Genomic DNA, 15,109 nt, shown 5'->3' with positions numbered 1-15,109 from the left:
GAACTACAATACAACCATGCAGGTGACAATGCAAACACACTGCCCATTTCTTCTATCTTTTGCACTATTCATATTTATAGGTGCAAGTTCTAAATCCTGATTTGATGAGCCAAACTCAAACTGTATGATTTACGAGTTACAGCCTCAGGGTCTGTGTACGTGTGTCTGGGAAGGACGTGGGCTGTTGAGTCCATGTGTATATGTCTTGTTGAACCGCATCAGTCACTATCAGCAGTAAATCCCCACGTTTCACTTATTCTCCCACTAGACACACACAGCACTGTGGGAAACAGCAGCGAGGGCTTTATGAGAGAAAACGACAACTTCCTCTTCCCAGAGTGGTCGATATGTAGCCTGAGACCTGAATAAACTTATCGACTGTATTAATTTGCATGAGAAACAGATTATTAAGCAGGATAAATCAGGTGGATTTTAAAGTTCATCCAGTGGGACACACAAGGGTCCTTCATAAACAAAACAGGGTCTCTAAACATGTGATTCCATTAATGACCGTACACACACACACACACACACACACACACACACACACACACACACACACACACACACACACACACACGCACAACATCAGTCCTGCCAAACAGGTGTGTGTGGGTTGTGATAACATGACAAGGCTTCAGGAAACAAATCCAGATCTGATTAGTGGTCAACGAGAACAAACAGCCCACCTGCAGCCTGGGACGCCCAACCAAACCAGACCAAAAACACACAGTCACATGTCGTAGGAGAAACTTCGTCAGCTCCACAAGAGCTGTTGATTCACTAGCTCTTCAGAAAAACATGCATGTGCTGGTGCTTAAACGAAAGAAACCAAAACCTATTTAATCTCCAAAGAACAACATACTGTAGCAACTTAAGAATCCTACACAATCTAAATTGTTCTTAAAATAGATCAAATTGGGGGGAAAACAATTAGAGATTCAATGAAATTAAGGTTTAATTGGTTGGGTATGTACATTTAATTCATAGAACCTCTAAATCATCCCATATAGCATCAGGGACAAGATATAGATATAGAATATCAAGTTAACAAGATGTATAGTATATGTATGGAGGCTGGAATCATGTGCCTATGACAGTTTAACTATAAAACTGTGTAATTCAGACGTCACATGTGGACAGCAGAAGATGTTTTTGGCTTCCTGCCTGTATTTCAGAGACTCCTGCATGTAAAGTTTAACTCTGAAGTTGGAATGGAGTTGCTAGAACGAGTAAAGCAAAAATATACACCTAGCACACCATTAACATTTACTTAAATCAGGAACTAAAAAAGATCCTTCTGTGGGGTTTTGGCAGTGCTTCTTATCAAGTACCGTACCAGTTTGGGCTGTATAGAGTTGGTTCTCTGGATCTTTTTTTTATTAAAAATGTTCTTGGTGTTACATTACAAGTATTGGTTCTAGGTTTCATCTGACCTGAAGCATTCATGGGTACTTTAAAATACCAATACATACAGTACCATTCAAAAGTTTGGGGTCGGTAAGAATCATAAAAAGTTTTTAAAAGAAGTCTCTTCTGCTCACCGAGGCTGCATTTATTTGATAACAAATACAGAAAAAACAGTAAAATTGTGAAATATAATTACAATTTAAAATAACTGTTTTCGATGTGAATATATTGTAAAATGTAATTTATTCCAGTGATCAAAAGCTGAATTTTTAGCATCACTACTCCAGTTTTTCAAAGCAATGCAACTAACAAAATTATCCTATGACATCATTAGGAACTTAAAAATGTTATTCTATGAAATCATATGTAACTTTAAAAAGTCCTATTCTCTGTTTTCATGTCCCTATGAAATCAAAATTTAAGTTTTTTTGGCTTTTAGTATGAATAGGATAGCCTTACTGCTATAATCTATAAGCTAGTGTGCTGTGCTCCAAAACAATGACAAAATTCGCATTTAGAAGACATAAGCGTTCAAAACTTACAGTCTCTCACTTCCGCCAATATGGATCAACCATCCATATCACCCTGCACTTCAGCTTCTCATCAGATTTTCTGTCCAATCAAATGCTCTCTAGAATCTAAAGCGTCCCGCCCCCTTCATTATAAGTAGACGCCGAAGCTGAGGCTGAAAACGGTCACTTGTACACACATTTATTATTTTCTACATGGTGAATGGCACATGGTGCACTCTATAGGGGATAGGGAATGATTCAGACAGTGTAAATATGCTTCCAATTGGGGTGAATGAAGTCTGGTTTTACGTTAGTGTCACGGGAACTGCTACAGTCTGCTCCGGTCCAGAGACACGATAGCACAAAGCGGATTATATGCACGAGCCAGCGCAGACCACAAAATGTATCAGACCCATTTGAACTCTACACAGAATGCTATATCTTTAAAGCAATATAGACGAGATTTAGGTGGAGGAAAGGTTAGAGATTCGGATGAAACTGCGGCTTTACTAAGCTCAACAGCTCATGCCGAACTGTGATATAAACAAAACGCTATTGGCTATTTAAAAAAAAAAGGGGAGGAGCTGATCAATATGTCCAGCCCTGCATTCCTGTTTCAGAGGAAATTACGTCAACACATTAAATAACGCTGTGCATTTCAAGGAACTTCAGTGGGCCTTTAAAAGCATAAGAGAATCAGTTGTTAGTAATTTATCAAAATGTTTCTGTGTGCACGACAAAAACGTAATTCTAGTCCCACTCTCTGATACACACACACACACGTTCATGTACATCCAAGTTAAGAGCGCTATTAGCAGAGTATCAGTTTTCCAGTGTGTCATCATGATAAGCAGGCGTATGCTGACTAGCTCCTTTAGGAGGTTACTGGCCAAGCACGTTTCACTGGGACACCACGCACTCAGAAATTCATTATAAGTTTGTTCAGTTGTTCTGTTAATCCTCAGATATCTGCAGCCGGCTCCAATCCGTGAGGCCGTTCATTTAAAAGGGCTTAGAGAGGCAGCGAGGCGGCGTGAGGGAAGAATGTGGCCGAGGTGACGGCGGCTTCAGATGATCTACAAGATACACATGTGCCTCGCTTTTTAATTAAACTGGCTGCTGGCCTTGCCAACACACCTGACCACACACACCCACACACACACCAGGACCTGAAGATGTGAAGACCTGAACAGACGCCTCAGTCTTCATGTTCACAATGCATCTTTATGCTTTATATGAAACACAAGAATTTGTCCAATAAAGGCCCTGAAACTTCAGCACAACTATAAAATGCACAAACATTTTTTTGGCATAAACAAAACGGGCCTTATTAGTTCGACACAATTCAATACACTTCAGCTTTCAGCTAGACCGCATCAGAAAACAAAATCTGTTTCAAATAATGCTGACAGCAAAATTAAATACCAAACTCTTATTTACACAAGAGGACAAGAAAAACCCTAAAAAGGAAGTCAAACTCGGCCAGTTTGGATGTCCCTCATGTTACACAACCGCTCTGGACGTTTCTCCGAAACAAACACAAAATTACACATCATTACACTCAAACACATACAACCATAAAACACAAAACACTGACATTTTGACTGTTTATTTATGGGACGTTTTGGTCTTGGATGCTGTTTTGTAGTGTGAAAATGCACAACAGTGTCGTTCACTGCATAGCACAAACAAATAGAAAAACTTCTCACCTAAAACTTATTGCATGCATGTTGTTGGTCCTGTTTAGTTCAAGGCAATATTAACATATTTCACCGTTTTTTTCTTTTCTTTTGTACAACAAACACTTTTGGTACTGTGTTGGGACGCCACTTGATGTCCAACATAAAATGTGTTTCATTACACAAAATCAGAGGGAAACCACTGCAAGAAACATAGTAAACATAATTGTACATGAATTAGCGGACCATGACAGACCTCATAAACACACGCTGACAGAGCACAAACCATCCGAATGCAGATTCAACATAAGATGACAAAACCGGAGCAGTCAATACCAACGGCAGTAAAATATAGCAATACTGGACAAGGTGCCTGCCCACTGCCAGCAGTCTTGGTTCTAAAAGTATTTTTCCATTCATTTCTCCCATAGGGATTTTTTTTAAAAAAAGTATTTGTTTAAGAGTTATAAGCCACGAACCAAACCAACCATGCCGTAAAAAAAGTTGCTGCCTTAAATTTTTAAGAACAATCAAGTTGGATGTTTGTCACAAAAAATGAGGTGAATCTTGTATAACATAAAGTTGACAGTTGCTTAACTTATTTTAAGTTAAAGCAATATAAAAACATGTGTTGTCATAACTTAATGATCATATCATTTTTTACAGTGCAGCTACGAGGTGAATTAAACAGCTTTAATGAGGGCAAGAACTGCAATCCCATGAAGCATTGCAAATGAAAAATGAAAAACAATAGACTTTAAGAAGTTGATTTTGTACAAAAACAACATATTTTAGGTTTAGTGCAAAATATGCATATTAGTAATTAGATACGCCTCCGTTTGCTTTTCTGATTGGTGGAGATTTCTCTGCAGAGTCATGGGTAATGTAATTTTTTTCACCAGGGATTCCACTGTTAAATATGATTATTTAAAACGCAGACTGATGGCTTCAACATAAGCATATACCATCGATTAACAACCTTGGGGCTCATAGTAGAGTTTCTCTACAGGTTTATAAGTTATCATTAAAAATCAATTCCTCAATGGAGAAAACGTCTATGGTGTGATATTATAAAAACTGAAAGTCTATCCCTCACAGCCTTCTTGTCATTTGTGTTAAATTCAATATGGCGTCAAACCTGAATATATTATTCAATGGTTCTCACTCCTTAATTTAATTATGACATTTAAATATTAAAATAACATTATAATAATTGAATATTATAGAAAAATAAAGAAAGAAAAATAAATTCAATTAAAATGGCTTCAATTATTTATATTAAGTAAACATAACTTTAGGTTTTTCATGTAAATATGTGTATATATATATATATATATAAAACAAGCAAATATAATTCCTAAAATATATAACAAACAAAACAGAACATATAATAAGGTGAGTGATCCGTTATATGCGAGTGTTTGTCTGTGTGTGTGGTATCGTTCAGAGTTTAAGGCCTGACCCCAGAAAGTCCCGGAAACGTGGAGCTGAGCGTTTAAATCCAGACGCAACCGACTTCAAGGGGCAGCAGGATACAAGCGTTAAACTACCTGTCAGCGGAGCTCGAGAACCAGACGAGCGGGTTAGAAGAGAGCACAGGAGAAGAACCAGAGGAAGTAGACAGGGGGTCACGACCAGAACGACCCCCGATGCTGAGGGTCACAGGAAGAGACCCGTCTACTCACTGTGAACATGTTAGTCACGCATACACGACCATAATTCACATTCACATAAACAGCTATTCCTGAGATATCCATGATGCTTGAACACGTCTAACTGCAGTTCGGTGCATTATTTTAGCTATAATGTCACCGCATCACGACGTACTTAAAAAATGAGCGTTCAGGTCTGGTTAAAACCAGCCAGGATTCGATTACAGACGGGCGACCACAACGCCATAAATCTTCCCTCCAAAGCAGCCCTGAAAATCACGCCGATGATGGAGTAACAAGCGAAGGGAGTCTCTTCCGTGAGCTCTGCCCTGTAAATAACTTCATAGCAGTCGAGCGTTTTGACCAACACTTTAAAGAGATCCTATTATGCTGTTTTACATGTTTGACTTTCTTTAGAGTGTAATGTTGCTGTTTGAGCATGAAAAAGCTCTGCAAAGTTACAAAGCACAAAGTCACTCCAGAGGGAGTTATTCTCTATATCAGTAACACTGTTTCTGAACTCCCTGAAACGCCTCCATTGTAGTCCTCGAGGAACAAACACGTCACAATATTCCTCATTTAAATATTTCCCACACAAGGCATTTGCAAAAATAAAAGGAGCGAGGCCTGGTTAGTTTTCGAGTTAGTTAGTAGTGTGTTGAAACTCAATGTTATGGTGAGGGGCGTTACATTTCCCAAACACACTGAAGAGGTTGACCAATCACAACACACTGATCCAACCGACCAATCAGAGCACACTAAGCTTTTCAGAGGGAGGGGCTTCATAGAGACAGGAACTAAACAGAGCTTTACTGACAGACTGAGAAGAGAGGTGCTGCAATAATGGAGAATATGTGAAAAATAATGTGTTTTTTGTACATTCAAGCATGAAAACCTGATCTAGTCGAGCCCAAAAACAAAATCAAGACTTTAAAAAAGGAGCATAATAGGTCCTCTTTAAATAAAGTGACAGTCCTCCTTTCCGACTTTAAATGCTGTTCTTGCCAACAGTACAAAAACCAGAACTCATCTCAGTGTGAAATTAAAAGAGATTAATAAGTACAGGACACATAGTAGGGAAAGTCGAGATCTGCAAATATTGGAGTGTGGTATTTCTCCAGTAACCGTTTTCAAAGTAAGACAAGCTCAGAAATGAAAACAGCGCGTCTCAGTTGTGCCAAGAACATCATAAACTCGTATTGTTACAAGCCCAGGAAGAGGGTGACTTAGGGGACACGTCATCAGTGCGTACACCAACACTGAACCGTAGACGTGTTTTGGCACACTGTCGCTCAGAGCGTAATGGAGAAAGTCTGCAGTCATTTAGCAGACACTTTTATAGAAAATGCCTTGAGTTTTGTTAAGTCAAAATTGGCTCTATTTACTTTCTTAATAAGCACCTATATGCTAATACAGTGCATCTTATTCCATGTTCAAACTTTTTATTATAAAACAGATGTTATAGATATTACAGATGTTAATCAGGTTGCGAATGACAATCCATGTTTACATGTTTTAATCATATTTGCAATGAACATGACTTTAAATGCAGATCAAGGTTTATTTTGGATAGTAGATTACAGTGTTACTTTAGTATTACGTACATCTATAATAATATTTATTAATATTTTTAATTCACTTTAATGTTTATTTTTTCAATTGTCATTTTAGTTTTGCATTTTTTTGTGTGTAAAAAGCTCTCTAAAAACTAAAGAGCTAATAAATGCCTAGTAAGATTATAAATTAAATGCAAAAATAAAATGCCGGATACAACAACATTCAAGTATTTTATAGACTCTTATAATATTTATTAATATTTTGAATTAGCTTTTATTTGTATATTTTCAGTTATCATTTCAGTTTCTATTAGAGATAATGATATGTGCTTGTCATTTTTAATAGGTTTTTTATACTTGTTTTCATTTATTTGTATTTCAGTTTTAATCATTTTAGTACTTCAACTTAAATCAATATTTCAGTTAGTTGTTTTAATGTTTATTTTCTTTCTTTCTTTTCATTTAGTTTGAACTCTTTTTTAACTCTGATACCATCTTCTGCTCAGTTTGACTTATCTCATCTCTATCTTCTGATATGCCGGTGGACACGTGTGACTGGATGCCACAGGTTCATCTTATCGTATTTTAAATCGTGCAAGTTGCAAAGTTAACCCTCTCCATGCATCTCCACATCTATCGCTCCATTTCTTCATCTGTTTGTCTCTCTTCTGAGAGGGTCGTGTGCTCATATCTCCCGCGATCAGGGAACACATTCCCGGGCCTTACGGGACATGCGACAACACACACGCTGCAAACACACATCCGTCTTGTCTGTGCACATCTGGACACTCTTACATAATCGCACCTACATTTACGTTTACCACTCTATCATGTCAAAATAAGTCACAAAAGAGTGCATGCCTGGGTAAATGTCATGTTTAATTTGACTTGAGAGAAAACAAGGTCTTTGTCCTTTCTTAAAGTTTGGTCTAATTAGCCCATTTTTCTTTATTCCAGTCTTTTTTGGTCCACTGGAAATGGGAGGGGGATTTTTTGTATGCATAACTCAAAAGCACACAAGAGTGAAACCCACTGTAGACTTTATGTCTATTTTTCTCACGGCCTTGCTTTCATTTACGACCAATTGAATATGACATCTACTCAGCTAAGGTTCACTGCGTAAGTATCAGTTACATAAATAGGCAAGCTAAAGAAGTACTGCAGTACAGTCAAAAAAATAATAATACGTAGGCCTAAATTAAAGGTTTATGCATTTGAATTGCATGGAAAATTTCCATCTATTTGGTCAAGTATTAAGGTCAAATCACAGTGACAACAAAACAATATAGTGCAGATACAGTCATGTTGCAGAGTTTGTTAGTGATTTTCTCCAAAGTGCTAGTGAATTCAAGCTGTGTATTTCATTAGCATGTGCGTTCACAGAATAAGCTGCAGTGTGGACCAGCATGTGTGCTGATAGTCAAGCGTCTATCTGTGACCCACGGTGCCCTTTATCATCTAATCCTCTCTTTTCCAATCCACACCTCCCTTCCCCCTAAAGACAGCAAACCGTAAATCTGCTACTCACCTACACAGAGAGACAAACCCAACCAAACAATATAATCCCTTAAAACTAGTCCTACAGAAGCCTGCGGATCGTCACAAGTGTGTTTGTGTGTCCTGCAGGAAAAATGACTCCCCAACCTCGGGAGTATTGCTATCGATGTTGTTGCCATGACCCAAGGAATTTATTAAGACCAATAAGCAAAACTAAACACAAGTTATTCGCATTTTGGGAAATTTCCATTATAACTTTTGACCGCAAGGTGGTGCTGTCTCAAAAAAGTTTTGAGAACTTTCAGGGCATAGTGCCAATGACACAGAGTTTCGTAGCCTTATGCCAATGTGTATGTAAAATATAGCATTTTAGTACAAAATTTTAAATGTCTGATGCACAAAATGGCTGATATGGGAAAATTGGGTATTGTTCGACTCAGCAGTTTGACTCAGCATGCAGCTGCACCGAATCTAAAGAGAAAGTTTTGTGCTTTTTAGCCAAAACCGTTCAGAAGTTATGAGCAAAAAGAACCATTTTTCATATCTCCTGGCCACTAGGTGGCACTGCGCGTTATTCGAGAATGCTTTGACGAATCAACTTGAACTCCAGAATTTTTTTGTCGCCATGATCTGAAGATGATCTGGTTAAATTTTCATGAAAATCGAAGTAACAGCCTAGGAGGAGTTGAAAATTCAAAATGGCGGGAATGGCCAAAAAATTTCAGGACGGAAAATGGCGTCATCATATCCAGACATACTTTAAACAATGCTTTACATAACGCTGGAGAAATATTCAGCTATAATTTTAGGCTATATTGCTCAACTCTAGTAATGTTTTTATACTGTATGTGTGGCCTGCTTTGGTGGGCCCGTCAGGGTCATATTTCAAACAGCAGTCTGTCTGTACCTGCACAAAGTCAGACGTTAGATAGCAATGGCACTGATAAAAATCATATCTCAGATTCTAAATCAATGACTGTGTACACAGAATGTCATTTGTTCTAGTTATGATGAGTGATGATGATTTGCAGCTACCAACCCTGCAAACACATATTGGACAAAGCAGCAAAGGCATATGCTTTATTTTTTTTAAAGAGGAAAATAACAGGTTTTGGTGTTATCTGATCGGATGTCACTTCTCTCCAAAGATTCGTTGGAAACCCAAAATGAAAATTCTGTCATCATTGAAAATCATGAAAATCTGTCCCCAAGTTGTTCCAAACCTGTGTGAGTTTCTTTCTTCTGTTGAACAAAAAGGAAGATATTTTGAAGAATGCTGGAAACCAAATATTTGATGGGCCTCATTGACTTCCATAGTATAATAATAAAAAAAAGTGTTCAGCAGATTAAACTATACAAGTTTGGAACAACTTGAGGGTGAGTAAATTATGACCGAACTATGTTTTGTGAACCCCCGACCCAGAATATCACAGAGACTTTTGGGATAGAAAACACACAATAGAAACCCTAACAGAAGACCTTAGCAACCACGTAGCAACGGCCTTGCCACACAGCAATACCCTGACAACCTCCCAGAATTGATACTTTGCAGTCACGTGATATCTGGCGGGCAACAAACACGGTTAGTGCATCCAATCGCACAACAACTATCTGGCATGTCGTGTACACCTCAAAACACCAACTTTTGTATATTAAAACTGGCAACGTCCTGGCAAGATCCTTGATTAGTTTACTGGTTTTCGTTGCTAGAGAATGACGTTCTTGCCCGCCAGCCAGTACAACTGACGTCACATGCAAAGTATCAATATCCTAACTAGTGGTCGACCGATATATCGCCGAGGCCGATATATCGGCCGATATTTGGAATTTTTTAGATATCGGCATCGGCCGATAAATCTTTCCGTTTGGCCGATATATTTCAAAACAGTTTGTGACTGTGCATTAGCGCTTTTTTCCACTGACGCGAACAGAGCGAGCGTGAATGAACTGAATACACTCGCTCTGCTCCGCCCAGCACCGTAAAACAAGCCACTCAGAAGTGAAACAGACATCTGACAGACACAGTAAATGACCATTCGCATTCGCTTTCTAACCTGACGCTACATTGTGTTACACACAAAAACACTCCGGCGTGCAGCAGAGTCTATTCAAACAGTACCGTGATATGTCAGATCCGCAGCCCAGCGGTAGCTCCAGTGGGGGTCACAGATGTGATATAAACGAATTCAAACAAAACTGAAAACATTTTACCTCACAAACAGTCAAAAATCCTGTAACTGGCTGTCCCTCAGATACGCGCGTTGTTCTCGGGTTACATTTAAACTAGACGCTGTTTTCCAACGGACTCGCGTGCACGGAAAAGCTGGGTCGCGTGCATAGACTGTAAAAAAATAGGTCGCGTGCATTACAGATCAGTTGGTCGCGTGAGGTGGATGAGAGGAGAACACTATGTAATAATATTACGTTTGAAAATAAATCCTTGAAAATGTTATTCACTATCTACTGTATTTATTTATCCATGATTGGCGTAATATCGTGTGTAGTAGACATTTTCATATGTTCATGTATGTCATGCAAATACATGTGACGGCTTGCAACGTTTTAAAGAAACAAACAAGCAAAACTAAACACATAAATCATTATTATTTAAATATACTTGAAGTAAAACAACCTTAAAAAAAGGTTGAACTATTTAAACTATTTTAAAGTAAATAATGTAAATAAACTATGTGAGATTTATATTTAACTATGTTGTACATAAAATGTATGTAATCTCACATACTATTTTGTCATTAATGAATATTGTTTCGATTGGTTCATTAATGATAAATGTTATTTGTAACCTGCAGTAAGCAGCAGTAATTATTTATGTGACTGAAAAAATGACTGTAAATATTAAAGCAGACAAGAAGTTGCACTAAAACTTTATTTATTGAAGTGTTACCTTACCTTTTTGTTTACATTTTAATTTCTTAGTAAATATTTTTTATTGCAAAAAGAATTTTGCATAAATAGTATGTACAATAAATGTTCATTTAGTTTCACCAATATTCTTTATGTCTCTCATTTACTGTATTCACATGTATTGTATCGGCCTCATATCGGCCAATCGGCCAGATTGCTTTCTCAATATCGGCATCGGCCATTAAAAATCCCATATCGGTCGACCACTAATCCTAACAACTGTAATGTGTTAACGCAATGTTTCCAGCAGAACACCTTAGTTAACAAATACTCTAGCAACAACCTGGCATCCTCCCAGAACACCCTAGCAACTGTAAAACACATTAGCAACCACATAGCAACACCCTGTGAACCTTCCAGAACACCCTAGCAACCGTATTGCACTGTGTTAATACAATGTGCACAGCAAAACACCTTATTAACCACTTAGCAACACCCTGGCAACAATTAGCAACACCCTGGCGACAATTTACAATACCCTAGAACAGGGGTGCCCAATCCTGCTCCTGCTGATCGACTGTCCTGCACAGTTCATCTCCAACCCTAATCAAACACACCTGCCTTCAATTTTCAAGTGATCCTGAAGACGTTAATTGGTTGCTTCAGGTGTTTTTGATTAGGGTTGGAGATGAACTGTGCAGGACAGTCGATCGGCAGGAGCAGGATTGGGCACCCCTAGTTTCATAGGGAAAAAAACATTTTTACTTAGAAAATGTCAAATGTGGTTATTTTTGCAGTTGCGTTTGGTGTCGCTAATGGCAGAAAAACTACATACTACACCTTTACTGTGTATATATGAGTAGAAGTATCTCAAAAACTACTTCACAAACACTAGTGGTCAACAATGACAGATTCAGCAATTTGTCACAGCATGAGCGCATTCATGGTTTTTGTTCATCAGCTTGATTTGTTTGTTTTCTGGGTCTTACGTTTAACAGGCACGGCTGGCATTATAAAACCACTGGCAAAAGCGTTGGAAATACACAAATCACAGCTTGAGTGAATAAAATACACAGAGTTTCTCCGTTCCCCACTGTGTCCTCTGAGCTGCAGCTACACTGCAGATACTATCTGTCTCTTTCTCTTCGTCTGTCTCTATCTGTGTTGCAGTTTTGTGTGTGTGTGTGTGTTTTATCTGAAGAGTGCATGATAAGGTCACCATGTGTGCGGGTTGTGCGAGTGTGTGTTTATGAACATCACCTCAGCTGTCTACCATGGAGGTCTGACACACACATCACATGTCCTATCCTTGCATTCCAGTCTTTTATTTTAAAAGAAGACAGAATAGTCACAATTACAGTTCATTAAACCTGTCAAGAGTAGATCATACCTGGACGCACGTGTGAAGCCATCGGGCCGCACATAGCGATCATTGTTGAGGGCTGCTGAGATCATTCCTCAAACAAACCACAAACATCAGGCCGCTCATTCCACACATACCACACAACAGCGAGAGCAGCGGATCCAAACACTAGTGAGCTGCCTAAAAAGACTGTATTTAAGGCATCATGGGTGCTCTTCCAACACAAATCCATGTCAAAATCAAATCAAACATTCCCACTGACACTTGCTGGACGTTTCCAAGTGGCTGTATTGTTGTTTATAGTGCGAGTTTCTACAGCTATGGTTGAATGTGATTGGTGAGCTAAACAAATGTTTATCGATTGTGAAAGTCTGATTCAAACTGAGATATATATAATGGATATATAATCCATTCAGTCCCATATGCTCTGAGAACTTGAACGTAATGTTGAGTTCCTGCGGGCCTCGCGAAAGAGGTGCTCAACGCCGCCCCCTGTATGTGCCAGCCAGCGTGTACAGTGAGAACCGAATGAAATGTTGAAGGAAAAAACTGAGAGATTCCCAGCCTCTCCCATGGGAATCTCTCTTTCTCTCTGGCAACATCACATAACTCTTCAGACTGTCAACACAGCATTTCCCACTCAAATTCCCTCCCGTTCTTTCACACTATTCCTATCCACACGGATAAAGGGGTTTTACTCTCTGTCAGGCTTATTCATCCTATCAGGTCCAGTGTGAGGTATAAATCTCAGAAAACCGTCAAGAACAGGTCCAGCTCATATTTCACTCCTAAATCAGAAGAAAAAGATAAACTGCATTTAGCAGAAAAGCCTATTTTAAGGAACTTTCCAATTTTCATGCAATAATGTAATACTGATTTTAACCCAAATAAACTCTGAGCAGGAGAATACACTTTTTTTTTTTTACATTAGGATAAATGAGCATTTGAGGAGGAAATGATCTTGCAGTAAAATGCCTTAAAATATCTTTCATTTTGGTTTTAAGTTGAAATACGACCCATTTTTGTGTGATAATCGCCCATTCAGAAGCATTAACCTGATTACTCATGCCTTTGTGTCGGTATAAAGACTGTGGGAACCCTGCGTAGGTGACATCACATGACATTTGACATGTCCCAGGCCAAAAGCGTCAGTGGTTGGTTTCACAGTTGATTCAGTGGGATCTGGTTACGGGGTCAGGGTCTATCAGCAGGCTATCTGCCTCTGTTTAAACTACTTATTCTTTAACCATCAACACTTTGCACGCTTTCCTAAAGCTCTCAATCTTTGAACATCTCTGTCTGAACTCTTTATTTCAGATTCATCAATGAATACGACACAGAAAGAGTCTGCAACAATTGACCATGCCATTATATGAGCAGAGAAGACCAGGTGGAAACGTCATTATCAGAGTCCGTTCTATAAATACTGACGTTCTGTCGTCTTCACATGAGTGTGTGTGAGACAGACCTCTGGCGTCTGGACACGAACACCTGGTTTTTACGGTACACCGTTGTGGGTCGACCACATTTGCTGCTGTAAAAGTCAAGTCAGCCTGGCTGTAAAAACCAAATAGCCGTCTTCAGAAAATGCTTCAGAAACGTCTCACCACTTCCAAACCTTCACCGCTGTGAGTTTCAAAGTCTGACTCTGGAAAAGCAGGTGAGCAGAGAATAACAAAAAAAAATATCTGAAAATACTGATAAAGTAATTTAGATGATTTACTAAGTTACTGAGAGATTTGTTAAGGTACAGTAAGAACGCAAGTAAAGTACAAAGCAAGTAAGGACAGCAAATGATAGTACATTAGTCATTTTAGTAAAGTAAGAATGTGAGTAAAGCACATATAAATAAAGCATGTAATCAAGTAAAAGTATATAGCCTAAAAGCAAAGTGCAATTAAAGTATGCAAAACAATTAGACAAAACAAATAAGAATAAGACATATTCATCAAATTGAAATTTAAGAAAAAAAAAAAAAAAATTGGTATCAGATTTTATTTTGCATGTTGTTTTGATCAACAAATTTCACCAAGAAATGTTATATATATATATAAATAACAATGTTAATGTTAAATGGGGGGGGGGGGGGAATAAGGGGAATTTAAAAAAGCAAAGCAAAGCGGAGAAAAAGAAAAGAAAAGGAAAAGAAAAAAATAGTTATTTGCATACAGTATGTTGTTTTGCATTGTTTTGTTGGTATTTTTTATATGCAAATGATTTGGTAATACAAATGCCTGACATGCCAAAAAATATTTGTCATGCCTATCATGCACAGTAAAATTTAACCTGAGGTGGAAACGCAGTACAAAAGAGAAGAATGATGTGTGGTGAAGAACTGTAGCATTAAAGCACTGGTGCGGGAGGGAGAAAAGACCAGTGTTTATTTTAGACTGACAAGTGTTTCGAAGTGACACACACACACACTTATGATAAACACATGAAGTGTTTTTCTGTCCCACTGACACCTGTCACATCCTGAATCCTTCGATACCATCAACAGCCTGTCCATACAGTCTAAACTTCCTCTGATCTTATGAGATTTACAGCATCAAAAAACCAAACAGCTTTCATCGGG

The 15,109-nt window shown here is 38.3% G+C and overlaps 1 protein-coding gene across 1 annotated transcript in view; it reads right to left on the bottom strand.

The window, feature by feature from the left end:
• coro7 (coronin 7) overlaps window positions 1-15,109 on the bottom strand; it is a 148,141-nt gene that overhangs the window by 23,142 nt on the left and 109,890 nt on the right. The window lies entirely within an intron of this gene.

Source organism: Squalius cephalus (genome assembly GCF_949319135.1).
Source record: "Squalius cephalus genome assembly, chromosome: 1".
Classification (NCBI taxonomy): domain Eukaryota; kingdom Metazoa; phylum Chordata; class Actinopteri; order Cypriniformes; family Leuciscidae; genus Squalius; species Squalius cephalus.
This window is presented reverse-complemented; position numbering and strand designations above follow the sequence as displayed.